The following is a 13,770-nucleotide window of genomic DNA, read 5'->3' as shown; positions in this document are numbered from 1 at the left end:
GATAGTAGGTAAGTATGTGTCTCTCATAGGGTTGGTATTTGGATGTGTGTGTGTGTTTTTGCTTGTCTCAGAAAATGGGTACGTGTGTGGAGTTGGAAGGCATGTGTGTTTTGAATGGTTGGAATGGGTCTGTTGATAGTTGGTATGTGTGTGTTTAACAGTGGGTACGATGTAAGGTGAGTATGTGTGCATTGTAGGGTGGGTATGTGTGTGTTAGAGGGTACATATTTGTGTATGTTGGATAGTGGGTATGTGAGTTGGTAGGTGAGTATGAATATGTTGGATTGTGGGTATGGATGTTTAGTATGTGTGTGTGGTTGGTATGTGTGTTGGATGGTTGGTTTGTGTGTTAATGGTTGGTATGTGTTGGATGGTTGGTGTGTGTGTTGGATGGTGGGTATGTGTGTGTTAATGGTTGGTGTGTGTGGATGGTTGGGGTATGTGTGTTGGATGGTGGGTGTGTGTGTTAATGGTTGGTATGTATGTTGGATGGTGTGTGTGTGGATGGTTGGGGTATGTGTGTTGGAAGGTGGGTATGTGTTTATGGTTGGTGTGTGTTGTATGGTAGGTTTGTGTGTTGGATGTGATGGTGATTATGTGTATGTGTTGGATGGTGGGTATGTGTTTGTTGGATGGTTGGTGTGTGTATGTCGTATGGTAGGTTTGTGTGTTTTGGATGTTTGGTGTGTGTGTTGGAGGGTTGGTATGTGTGTGTCAGAGGGCATGTGGCAAAGTGTGTATGTGTGTGGGCCTGGGGATGTGTTTTTATTTTAATCCTTTATTTCATTTAAAAACCCTGAAGGATAAAATCTGAAGCAAGCCTATGTACAAGGTATCTAAAAGCCCATGAAGGAAGACAAATGAAGTCTATGTACAAGGTAAATGAAGAAAGAATATAGATGAAAACTGAAGAAAGAATATAAATGAAAACTATGTACAAGACTGGATACGAATGATCACTCCTCATCCTCATCGCTGTCCGACCCAAAGATGTCTGTCATGAGAAGACGGACTTGGGTCTTGTAGTAGTGATCCTGCTTCCTTTCCCTTTTGCCTTCCTTGCTGGAGTCGCGGTTCGGACACTTAGTAGTGCAACGACAAGCCTGACGACCCGAGGACAAGACGGCATGACAGCAGCGGATGCCTGCCTTGATGCACTCACAAGACTCCTCTTTACACTTGCCCTTACACCTACAGCCACTATGCTGCATGGCCATGCGAGCCCTTTCCAGCTGATGACTATAGTACAGGTGCTGCTCCTGAGTGACCGACTCCGTGTCCTCCACAGAGGGGAGGAGGGAACGGCGACTTTCAGAGTCGATCACGGGCAACCTATACCGGGTGTCCTTGTCATCAGGAACAAGAGGTACACGCTCCTTGGCAAAGTGCCGTCTCCTCATTCCCAAAACGCAATCTGTCCCATCGCGTGGGAAGCGGTCGTAAGTGATCCGCCTTTCAAAGAAGTACGTCACTGCGTTTGGGGCGAAAGTCACCTTTCTGGTCCTAGACCCCGTGGACACAGAGGAAGCGCCTGCACACGTGCAGGAAGCTCATACGGAGCTGATCTCCTCTGTCTCCTACGAGCTTGAACACCAGTTTTGGAGGAGCCAGCCATGTCTCTCTCCATTTCTGGGAATGCTCGAAGAGAACTGGAGACAAAGAGGAGTGACGGGGTCCAGACACAGTCCGTGCCACAACTCAGAAAAGTTGTGCCAGGAAATTTCCAACAACTGAGGAAAGGCAGAAACCTCACCGACAGCCTGGGAAAGAACACCAGAAACTCCACTGACAGCCTGGGAAGGAACACCAGTAACCCCACTGACAGCCTGGGAAAGAACACCAGAAACCTGACAACCTTGGAAAGAGCACCAGAAACCCCACTGAAAACCTGGGAAAGAACACCAGAAACCTCACTGAAAACCTGAGAAAGAGCACCAGAAACCCCACTGAGAACCTGGAAAAGAACGCCAGAAACCTCACTGAAAACCTGGGAAAGAACACCAGAAACGCCACTGAGAACCTGGGAAAGAACGCCAGAAACCTCACTGAGAACCTGGGAAAGAACACCAGAAACGCCACTGAGAACCGGGGAAAGAACGCCAGAAACGCCACTGAGAACCTGGGAAAGAACGCCAGAAACCTCACTGAGAGCCTGTGAAGAACAGAAACCTCACTGACACAGCCTTGGAAAGAACGCCAGAAACCTCACTGACAACCTGGGAAAGAACGGCAGAAACCTCACTGACAATCTGGGAAAAGAACACCAGAATAGACTTGACTGCGACAGTGAAGAGAAAATGGCTGACACCGTCAGCGACCAAAACAGACTGACTGTTGGAAAGCAACGAAAGAGAAAATAACAGTCTGCGACAGCGACCAAAGAAGATTGCCTGCGACTGCAACGAAAGCGAAAACAGCAGACTGCGACGAAAACGACAGCGACCAAGAAAAACTGACTGCAACAGCAAGCAAATCAGAGCGACAGCGACAAACGTCTGACAGCAACAACGAGCAGGGCGGAAATGGCGCCAAGCGGAAATAAAACCGCAGCAGCGGAAATGACGCCACGCTTACCGCACTGCATTTCGGGTATTCAGTTTTTGAAATTTAGTCCTAGATTTTGCCATTTGCCGTCGGGCAGATGAATCTGATTATCAACCAGCCAAACACTCATTTAAGAGTATTAGCAGTATTTTTAGTCGTACTAATCGCGTGTATCATTTATTATTTAAAAAAAATCTAATCTGAGTAGTTTTACCGTGGCAAAAGTTATGACGTCACGAAACTAGGATTGTCAGAGTTGTCCCCCTTCATGTTGGTCGCTTCTACAGCACTTTTGTTCGATGCGACGATCCGACAAGTTGGAATGTCTCGTGCTCTAGATCTATTAATGATGTTCTCAATACTGACAAGTCCACAACGACATAATGGGTAAAGACATAATGATGTTCTAAATAATAATAATGATGATGATAATAATGGATAATTACATAGCACACTATCCAGAGATTTGCCCAAGGTGCTTTACAGAAACACTTTCGTTACATAATACATGACATCAGTGTTACATACACACACGAAAATGCTACTAAACACACACAAACACACTCTATGCTTACACACATACTTTATAACGTACATGTGTACCTAACAGCTACCCTCAACACAAGCAGACAGGCAAACACAAACATAATTATATAAACGTGCGTGCGTGCGCGCGCACACATTATCAAACAGGATAAAACTGAACGCTTTTATAACTAAGTTCAGCAAAGATATCAGATGCATATGTGGAGAACATATATCTAGCAACCATATTATAATCGAATGTCGGAATCAAAAATGTTTTTTGTGAGACTTCACAAAAAGTTCTTTTGAATAATAATTATGTTATTAACAGTTCCAATATGTTGTTTGTTGTTGCAGAAGGTTTACTGCATAGTCCTATAGGACATTTGTTGTAGTTGTTATAGTTGCTTGAAGTTGGAGTTTATAACGTTTCCATTTTCCCTAACGTTGCCTCTCCCTATTCACCCGCCACACATACACACACATTCACCCCCACCCCCTACCCCCATGTTTGTTTTGTTTTTGTTTTTTCGTCTGATATCACTTCAAGTGGAAAGAAGACGATGACGACACACACACACACACACACAATACACATTCATATACATGCATGTAGTTATGTACACATACATATGTATAATGACAATGATGTTCTAAGGACTGACAATGATGTTAAAAATATTGACATAATGATGTTCTGTGATGTAAATACTGACATAAATATCTTCTAAATACTGACTTAATGATGTTCTATGTTGTTCTAAATACTGACATAATGATATTCAAAATTCTGACATGAAGACTGACAAGTTTACAATTCAAGCAGTACTATACATATTCAAGGACATAATTATTAATTCCATGGTGACACTGTACAGTTTAATCTTGTACTAAACATGTATATGTAGTGCCCATTTTTTGCACAAATGTGTTATGTTCCACAGTTATGTTAAAAGATCTCAAGCAGGGATATGAAGTGGACAAACTTGTATGCTTTTTCTCTGGTGGTGCCTTCTTTGTGTCTGTCCAACTTGAATGAATGAATGATATGGATACTTATATAGCGCCTGTCCTCGGTCGGAGACCAAGCTCTAAGCGCTTTACAAACATGAGGTCGTTTGCACAGCAGGCTGCCTTCCTGGGTAGAGCCGACTGATGGCTGCCATTTGGCGCTCATCATTCGTTTCCTGCGTCAGTCAGTCGGATTTCAGGCATGCGCACATACACACTCAGAAATATACGTAACATTTTACAGTCAAGTCCTTCTTTTGTGCAGTTCCTTCCTTGCTGCTTTCATTCCTTCCATCACTCCTTCCTTTGATCTCTGATTTATTATTATTATTTATTTTATTTTATTTTTTTTCATCATTTTTGTATGCAGGAGGGTGCATGCCTCAGAGAGGCCCTACAAATGTGAGGAATGCCCAGCAGCATTTCTGGACAGCAGTGCCCTGAAGCGACACTCACGGAAACACACAGGTAAACACACACACACACACACACACACACACACACAGGTAAACACACACACACACACACACACACACACACACACACACACACACACTGGTACACACACACACACACACACACACACACACACACACACACACAGAGGTAAACATACACACATAGACGCAGGTAAACACACACACACACACACACAAATACTAGTCATTTGGATGAGACGATAAACCGAGGTTCTGTGTGTGGCATGCACATAGCGCACGTAAAAGAAGCCACGGCAACAAAAGGGTTGTTCCTGGCAAAATTCTTTAGAAAAATCCACTTTGATAGGAAAGACAAATAAAACTGCACTCCGGAAAAAATACAAAAAAAATGGGTGGCGCTGTACTATAGCGACGCGCTCTCCTTGGGGAGAGCAGCCCGAATTTCACACAGAGAAATGTGTTGTGATAAAAGGAAATACAAATACAAATAATCTGTTTTACTTAATTCTACCTGTGCCATGTTGCAGGTGAAGGACCCTACACCTGTGATGTCATTAATTTTTGTTGTTGTTGTAAACCTGTGTTACCTGTGTTATTACCTGTGTCATATCGCAGGTGAATACCCCCTTCACTGGTGATGTTTTTACCTGTGTCACATGGCAGGCGAAACACCTGACACCTATGATGTCAATAACTGTTGTTGTTTTTTTTTTTACCTGAGTAACCTGTGTTATTACCTGTTATTAGGTTGTACCTTGTTCTAGGTTTGGTTTTTTTAATATATTTTTTTAAATATATTTTTTTAAGAACAATCTAATTTAGCTTAAAACATATGACAGTGGTTGTTATGAATGTGCAATATGCAGGATGGATGTTCACTGTAATATGCCTGATGTTAACGTTCATATTTTAAATATATTTATGTAAATAATTACGTTGTAATAATCATAATTGCAGTGTTTTTAAAGCTTACATGTGAAATGCCTTTTTTTGAAGACATATGTTTATTACTCCTGTTTAATCAAGTAATGTTTAATGTTGTTTCCGTGCGCGTGTGTGTATGTATGTGTGTGTACTGATTGTTTGGTTGTGTTTTGCCACACATGATGCAGTTTATCTTTGTGAGATAATTAAGTTATTCTTATCATAATCATAATTAGTGTGCAATATAGTATGTTATGCTCACAGTCATAATTATTCAAAATCATGTTTAATTTTCTTTTCTCTTTTTTTTTTCTTTTAATAATGTTTGATTTTCTTTTTTTTTTCTTGTTTTTTTCTTTACATTTTGAAATATTGCTTGCAGTGTGTGGAATGAATGTACGAAACAGTGTTTGTGGTATTTTTACATCTGTGTCTTTGTTATAATCTTGATAACTGTTGTTGGTGGGTTGTTTTTTTGTTTTTTTTACAGTGATAGTCTCCATGTTGTTTACTTGTCATGATAATGCACCTGACCAAATTTCTCTAATTGGAGATAATAAAGTTATTCTTATCTTATCTTACCACCTATGATGTGGAGTGATGGCCCAGAGGTAACGTGTCCGCCTAGTGCACGTAACAAAAAAAAACGAGGGCAACAAAAGGGTTGTTCCTGGAAAAATTCTGTAGAAAAATTAACTTCAATAGGAAAAACAAATAAAAACTGCACGCAGGAAAAAATACCAAAAAATGGGTGGCGCTGTAGTGTAGCAACGCACTTTCCCTGGGGAGAGCAGCCCGAATTTCACACAGAGAAATCTGTTGTGATAAAAACAAATTCAAATACAAATGATGTTGTTACCTGTGTCACATTGCAGGTGAGAAACCCTACAGCTGTGATCTTTGCGGTCATCGCTTCACGCAGTCCAGCTCCTTGAAAGCTCACCGGCGTCTTCACGATTCTACCCGCTCTACCTCCTCCTCCACCACCACCACTATCACCACAGGTCAATCTGAGGATTACACACCGGCCTCTGGGTAGCAGAGAGAGGGATTCGATAACAGATTTGTTTTTGTCTTCTTCTTCTTCATTGTTTGTGGGCTGCAGTTCCCACATTCACTCGTATGTACACGAGTGGGCTTTTACCTGTATGACCGTTTTTACCCCGCCGTATCGGCAGCTATACTCCGTTTTCAGGGGCGTGCATGCTGGGTGTGTTGCTGTTTCCATAACCCACCAAACGCTGTCATGGGTTACAGCGGGATCTTTAACGTGCGTATTCGATCTTCTGCGTGTGTATACACACACAAAAGGGGGTTCAGGCACAAGCAGGTCTGCACATAATGTTGACCTGGGAGATGGGAAAAATCTCCACCCTTTACCCACCAGGCGCTGTTACTGAGATTTGAACCTGGGACTCTCAGATTGAAAGTCCAAAGCTTTAACCGCTCGGCTGTTGCGCCCCATTATTTGATAGTTATACACACTTTACTGTGACCCACTGGTGCAGACTCTGGCAGGGGTGTCGATTCCTTTAAAAAAAAAAAAAAATTTTTTTTTTTAATCAACTTGGTCAAGGAGGATACATTTTTCATCATGTGTAACAGTGCAATTTTATAACATATAATAGATATTATGTTTAGCAACAGCATAGATTTATGGACACTTTGCTTAGCTAACTTAATGTGAAAAGAACACAATCCATACATTGTTTTCTAGGAAAAAAAAACGTATGGAGTATTTTATGTATGAACACATTTCCTCTAGTTTCCCATACGTGACTATATAAAACACCCATTACATAGTCATGTTAAACATTATTACTGCAGACACATAAGCGCACATAAATACACATACATATATTATTTACATACTCGCATACTTACACATTCACATATATCTGCACTTCAAGTATAAGAATATATCACTGAGCCTTCATTATTGTTGTGCAATGTTTGTCACAACATTTTAGTTACAAACAAAATTCTGAAGAAAATGGGCATTACAAACAGTGACATGTGCAATTTCTGTAAAAATGAAATAGATTCAGTTCAACATTATCTCTGGTTTTGCAAATTCTCTCACTTGTTTTGGAAGGAATTAGGAATATGATGAAAGAAGGAATTTTGTTATGGGTTATTGTTTTCAAGAAGTTTTATGTATGGACACCATTTTTTCATAAATACAATGCTTAACATAGTAGTAGTAGTAATTTTTTTAATGTATTTATCTATTATTTATTCACCCAATTTTTTTTCTTTCTTTTTTTTTTCTCAAGGCCTGACTAAACGCGTTGGATTACGCTGCTGGTCAGGCATCTGCTTGGCAGATGTGGTGTAGCGTACATGGATTTGTCCGAACGCAGTGATGCCTCCTTGAGCTACTGAAACTGAAACTGAAACTATTGTTGTGCATTTTGATCTTTCATCATATTTTGTTATGTGTTATTGTTTTCAAGAAGTTTTATATATGGTCACAATTTTCTTGTAAATACAACGCTTAATATTTCCGTTGAATGCATATGTCTTTCTACTTTATAACTATTTCTTAACTCATTCAGAAAGTGCTCTATAAATGGTTTAATTTTATTTATTCTGCATTTATAAACAAAATATTCTGCAAAAAGAATAATATAGTTGAAAGTTTCATGTGTTTTTGTAATTTCATCATTTCCAAAGAGAACTAATTCTATGTTTAAATTAACGTTTGAGCAAGTATTGCATCTTTCCTTCAAAACGTTCTCAAATTCCTTCCAAAACAATTGAGAGAAGTTGCAAAACCATAGATAATGTTGTACTGAATCTATTTCATTTTTACAGAAATTGTACGTCATTATTTGTAATGCCCATTTTCTTCAGAATTTTGTTTGTAACTAAAATGTTGTGACAAATTCTAATTTGAAACCATTTCAGTTTTATCTCTTCTTTTTTTGCATCATGGTGATTTCCCTATTAACGATGATATCTATTTTTTGCTCCTACTTAACAAAGGAATTTATATTGTAAATAAAGAGTGATTCAAGAAGAATATCATATATATTTGCGAGCCTTTCTTAGTAGAGGATATTAAGTGTAGTGCTTTCGGCTGTTTATTACAGGTTTTATCACAAAGATAATTATTGTGTGTGATTAAATAACTTTTTATCGAACGTATCAATCTCCTATATAATAAATAATTTACACTGATATTATATTTTTCTGTAAAGCATGTGTAACTGAGGAAGCACCCATTCTCATCAACAACATCTCTAACCAGAAATATATTCTTGTTTGTCCAGTATTTGTAGTGAATTGTGTTGTTACCAACTCTAAATTTGTTGTTATAAAAGAGGGGCTTTGCAAGTACCTCATGTGGCTCTTTTAATTCTACTTGTTTCATAAAATTCGTGTATACCTGATATACATCTTTCCAAAATTGGTTACATTCGATATTTAGAAACTTTCTTGAACCATACAGATGTAGTGAGTTAATTTCATTTCATGGCATTTTATAAGTAAGATTTTCTCTTCCACTTTGGTGTTCCTGTGTATAATTTCCTGTTCCATGTTATCATAAGAGCATGTATGAACTTTGCTACGTCTGGTATAATTCCTCCATCTGCAACATTATGTATCGAGTATTTTCTTTTAATCTTACCTGGTTTCCTATCCCATACGAATTCATTGCATAGTCTCTGTAATTCTTTTACTTCTTTGTCTGGAGGGTTTGGAAGAAGAATCTATTAGTATATAAACTTTGAAAGTATGAGAGATTTGAGAATTCTACCGAGGGGTGTGCATATATGCTTTGACCAAATCTTGAATAAGATTTTTTGCTTCTGTTAATTTGTTCCTTGTATTCACTTCAGTTATTATTGATAGATCATCTAAAAACGATATACCAATTTAACTTCAGACCTGATTATTCATCAGATCTATTTAGTGTTTCGAATAATTTCTCATACAATTCATTATCTCCATCTAACCTAAATGTTGTGTCATAATAAGCAAACTGACAATTTTTATCCAGTGTTCAATATGCTAATGACTTTAATACCCTCATCTTCCCTAATCTTGCATGCAAGAATTTCAGAGTACAATACAAATAGGTATGGTGAAATCAGGTCTCCCTGACGACACCCCCTTTGTATTTTGAAACTGTGGGATACCTAATCATTTAATATAAAATACTGTCTGGATTCCTGTTCTGTACTAGCCCGCATAGGTGGAGAAATCGAAAGTAGCTGTGGGTAATAGCCTCCCTTGCTAAGTTACTTCCCTTGCGTTACCTCACAGCCTCTGGACAGGAGAGAGAGAGAGGGAGGAATTGGACAATATCTATTATTTTTATTTATTTATTTATTTTATTTATATACATATATATATATTTATATTATTATTTTATTTTATTTATTCATTTTATTTTATTTTTATTTATTTATTTATTTTTTCTCAAGGCCTGATTAAGCGCGTTGGGTTACGCTGCAGGTCACGCATCTGCTTGGCAGATGTGGTGTAGTGTATATGGATTTGACGGCCGAACGCGGTGACGCCTCCTTGAGCTACTGATACTGATTGGACAGTAGATTTGTTTGTAATTATATTCCTGGGAATCATTTCGTTTGACCCTCATCATAAGTGGAGAGGCATCGTGGCGGAATTGGTTCGGCGTTGGACTTGTGATCCGGCGTTCATTAGTGACGAGGGAACAGGTGTCCTTGGGGGGCAAGGGCGATTACTCTGATCTTCCTCACTCCACCCAGTTGTGAATGGGTTACCTGACTTTGGTTTGGGAAAGTTGAAACAGGAGGAGAGGGGTATTTGAACCCCCACCTTGATGAATGATATGGATACTTATAGAATAGAATAGAATAGAAAAGAATATGTCTTTAGTACCAAGTGTACTGGGGTCACAAGGAATATTGGGGGGGATAGTACATAACAAGATATGAACATAAATCGAAAATCATACACAGATACAGTAGAAAGTAGGATACATACAAGTGCATATCAATATAAAAACTTGTGCATACTCACACATGCATGCACTGCACACACAGACACACTCACACACATACACACACACACACATACGCACACAAACTCTCTCTCTCACACACACATACGTTTGAACAGAATCTGCATATTACATGTGAATGGGGCAGATGACTAGATCTTCAGGTAGATGGTTGTTGGTTGCACAATTCTATTTATCGTACTGGATTTGTTCGAGAGACAGGGCATTGACTGCTTTGGGGAAAAAGCTATTGGCGAAGCGATTGGTTTTCGTCCGTATACTTCTGTACCGTCGACCAGAGGGGAGCATATGGAAAATCCCAAAAGCTGGATGTGATTCGTCCTGGCTGATTGATTTTGCTTTTTTGAGTATCCGCTTATAATATATGTCGTCTAGAGAAGGTAGATCAGCCCCGGTAATCTTGGTGACAGTTTTTACGATTCTGTTAAGGGCTGCAACTTCTGCCTTAGAGTTATACAGCACCTATCCTTGGTCGGAGACCAAACTCTAAGCGCTTTACAAACACGGGGTCATTTGCACAACAGGCTGCCTACCTGGGTAGAGCCGACTGATGGCTGCCGCTGGGCGCTCATCATTCGTTTCCTGTGCCATTCAGTCAGGTTTGAGGCACGCACGCATTCTCAGTTTACGTGTATGACCGATTTTGTTATCTGTGTGTGTGAGGGGTGGGATGGGGTGAGGTGGAGGGGCAGGTGTGTGTGTGTGTGTGTGTGTGTGTGTGTGTGAAAATATAGCATGTTTTATATTGGTAAGTACAACCTACCACAAGACTTTTTTTGTGAGGCTATGAGAATGGATGAGAATTTGAGGGGGTGGGGGGTGCTGGGAGGGGGGGGTTTGGCAATGTGTGTGTGTGTGTGTGTGTGTGTGTGTGAGTGTGCGTGAGAATCAGAATCGGAATCATATTGTCATGAAAACCGTAAATGAAAAGTGTGTGTGTTTGTGCGCGCGTATGTGTGTATGTGTGTATGCGCGCGCGTGCTGCCACAGCATGAAAAGACAGCATGACATACATACTTTGGACTTTGTACACAATGATTATCAGAATTAAAAGAGAAAGCTTTTGGGAGCTCTGTTCGTTTACATTTGTGTCTTCTTTAATCATTTATTTCTTTCTGGTTTTTTGCTTTCTTTATTGCTTTGTTTGCCCATTCTTTATTGCAAATGCAGGCTTGCACGCGCGCGCGCGCTCACACATACACGTATACACACGCACGAACACACACATACACACACACACAGACACGCGTAGTGAGCACACACACATTCACATACACACACACACACACACACACACACACACGATCCAACCGCCCAAAAAGTTAATGCTGCTGGCAATTCTAATCATCGAGTGTTGTCAGGCAAAAGTCCATTTCGTCACGTTTTCGTGACAATAACGTCATTTGGTGAGAAGGCTGGAGATTGGTGTGTGTGTGTGTGTGTGTGTGTGTGTTCAAGTGTGTGGCTTGTAAAGCATTAAGAAGAATAACAACTATGTCACACCTGAAAAAGAGATATACTGGGACACACACGCACACACACGTACACACACGTAGGGTTTTAACTGGATTTAATTAACAAACTTGCAAAAAGGGAACCGTCTCGTTTCTATTCGAATGCATGGAATTAAGTTCATAATAATTAATTTTCACGTATACACACTTTCGTAATCGACAAATATTTCGTGCCGCTACAAGTGGTACAAGTAAAAAAACAACAACAACAACAGCAACAACACATACACACATTTTCTAACCATTCCGTAATAAAAAGAAAACATGTCTACTGTGGAAAAACTACAAGTACTGAACAGTAAAGAAAATGATAATGAGAAACAGAAAGACGGACAAACAGACGGATATATATATATATATAGATATATAGATAGATAGATATATAGACAGAAATACTAAACAGTAAACACAATGCATTGTATTGCATGGATGGGAAATAGACAGACAGGCAGATAGATAGATAAGAAGAATGCAGATATAACAATTTATAATGATTAGAAATTATCAACTCAAACGAATCGCCATTTTACTGTTATATCAATGGAGTTAGAATTATATATATATATATATATATATATATATATATATATATATATGTATATATATATATATATATATATATATATAAAAAAGAAACAAAAAAACAAACAAACCCAAAACAAAAACAACAACAACAACAACAAAACCAACAAGTGTAGTGATGGCCTAGAGGTAACGCGTCCGCCTAGGAAACGAGAGAATCTGAAAGCGCTGGTTCGAATCACGGCTCAGCCGCCGATATTTTCTCCCCCCTCCACTAGACCTTGAGTGGTGGTCTGGACGCTAGTCATTCGATCGGATGAGACGATAAACCGAGGTCCCGTATGCTGCATGTGCTTAGCCGGCGCACGTAAAAGAACCCACGGCAACAAAAGGGTTGTTGCTGGCAAAATTTTGTAGAAAAATCCACTTCGATAGGAAAAACAAATAAAACTGCACGCAGGAAAAAATACCAAAAAATGGGTGGCGCTGTAGTGTAGCAACGCACTCTCTCTCTGGGGAGAGCAGCCCGGATTTCACACAGAGAAATCTGTTGTGATAAAAACAAATACAAATACAACAAACAAATAAAAAAAAAAAAACAACAACAAAGAACAGCAAAAAACCGTATCAGTATCAGTAGCTCAAGGAGGCGTCACTGCGTTCGGTCAAATCCATATACGCTACACCACATCTGCCAAGCAGATGCCTGACCAGCAGCGTAACCCAACGCGCTCAATCAGGCCTTTAGAAAAAAGAAAAAAAAAAAGAAAATGAATGAATATTTTTTTTTTTTTTTTTTGCAGCAAAAACAACAAAAAAGAAAAGCAAACACCCCCCCCAAAAAACAACAACAACAACAACAACAAAAACAACAAAAAACAACAACAAACAAACCAAAAAACAAAACAAAAACACCCAATAACAGCAAATTAGCAACAAAAAGATAACAAGAAAACAAAATAAACAGAAACCCCTCCCCCCCACAAAAACAACAAAACCCCGAATCTACGAAATTGCGGTTGAAGAATATGGGTATCCAGTCGCCATTGATAGAATAAACAGGAATGTGTTGCTTTTATTTTATATCAAAAAAGAGTGTGCTATTAAATAGAAATTGGAATGAGATAAAAAGCGAAATTGGTTACATACAATTAATTAATCCAAAAGGAAACGAAAAAAAAAAAAGTTATACGGTCATAATGATTATATAGTAAGTTAATTGGAATGAGACAATAAAGTTACCAAGGAAACCATGATAACTGTATAGTTAGTTAAT

General features: G+C 39.1%; 1 protein-coding gene across 1 annotated transcript in view; it reads left to right on the top strand.

Annotated features, from left to right (window-relative positions):
- Positions 1 to 7,410, top strand: part of LOC143275399 (uncharacterized) — a 53,826-nt gene extending 46,416 nt beyond the window's left edge. The window contains exons 9-10 of the mRNA XM_076579475.1: positions 4,451 to 4,548; positions 6,320 to 7,410. The gene's annotated coding sequence lies outside the window, so the exon portion shown is untranslated. The remainder of the gene's footprint in view (positions 1 to 4,450; positions 4,549 to 6,319) is intronic.
- The last annotated feature ends 6,360 nt before the right edge of the window (positions 7,411 to 13,770 follow it).

This window comes from Babylonia areolata, chromosome 30, assembly GCF_041734735.1.
Source record: "Babylonia areolata isolate BAREFJ2019XMU chromosome 30, ASM4173473v1, whole genome shotgun sequence".
Lineage (NCBI taxonomy): Eukaryota > Metazoa > Mollusca > Gastropoda > Neogastropoda > Buccinidae > Babylonia > Babylonia areolata.
Note: the sequence above shows the minus strand (reverse complement) of the source record. Positions and strands in the feature narration are given on the sequence as shown.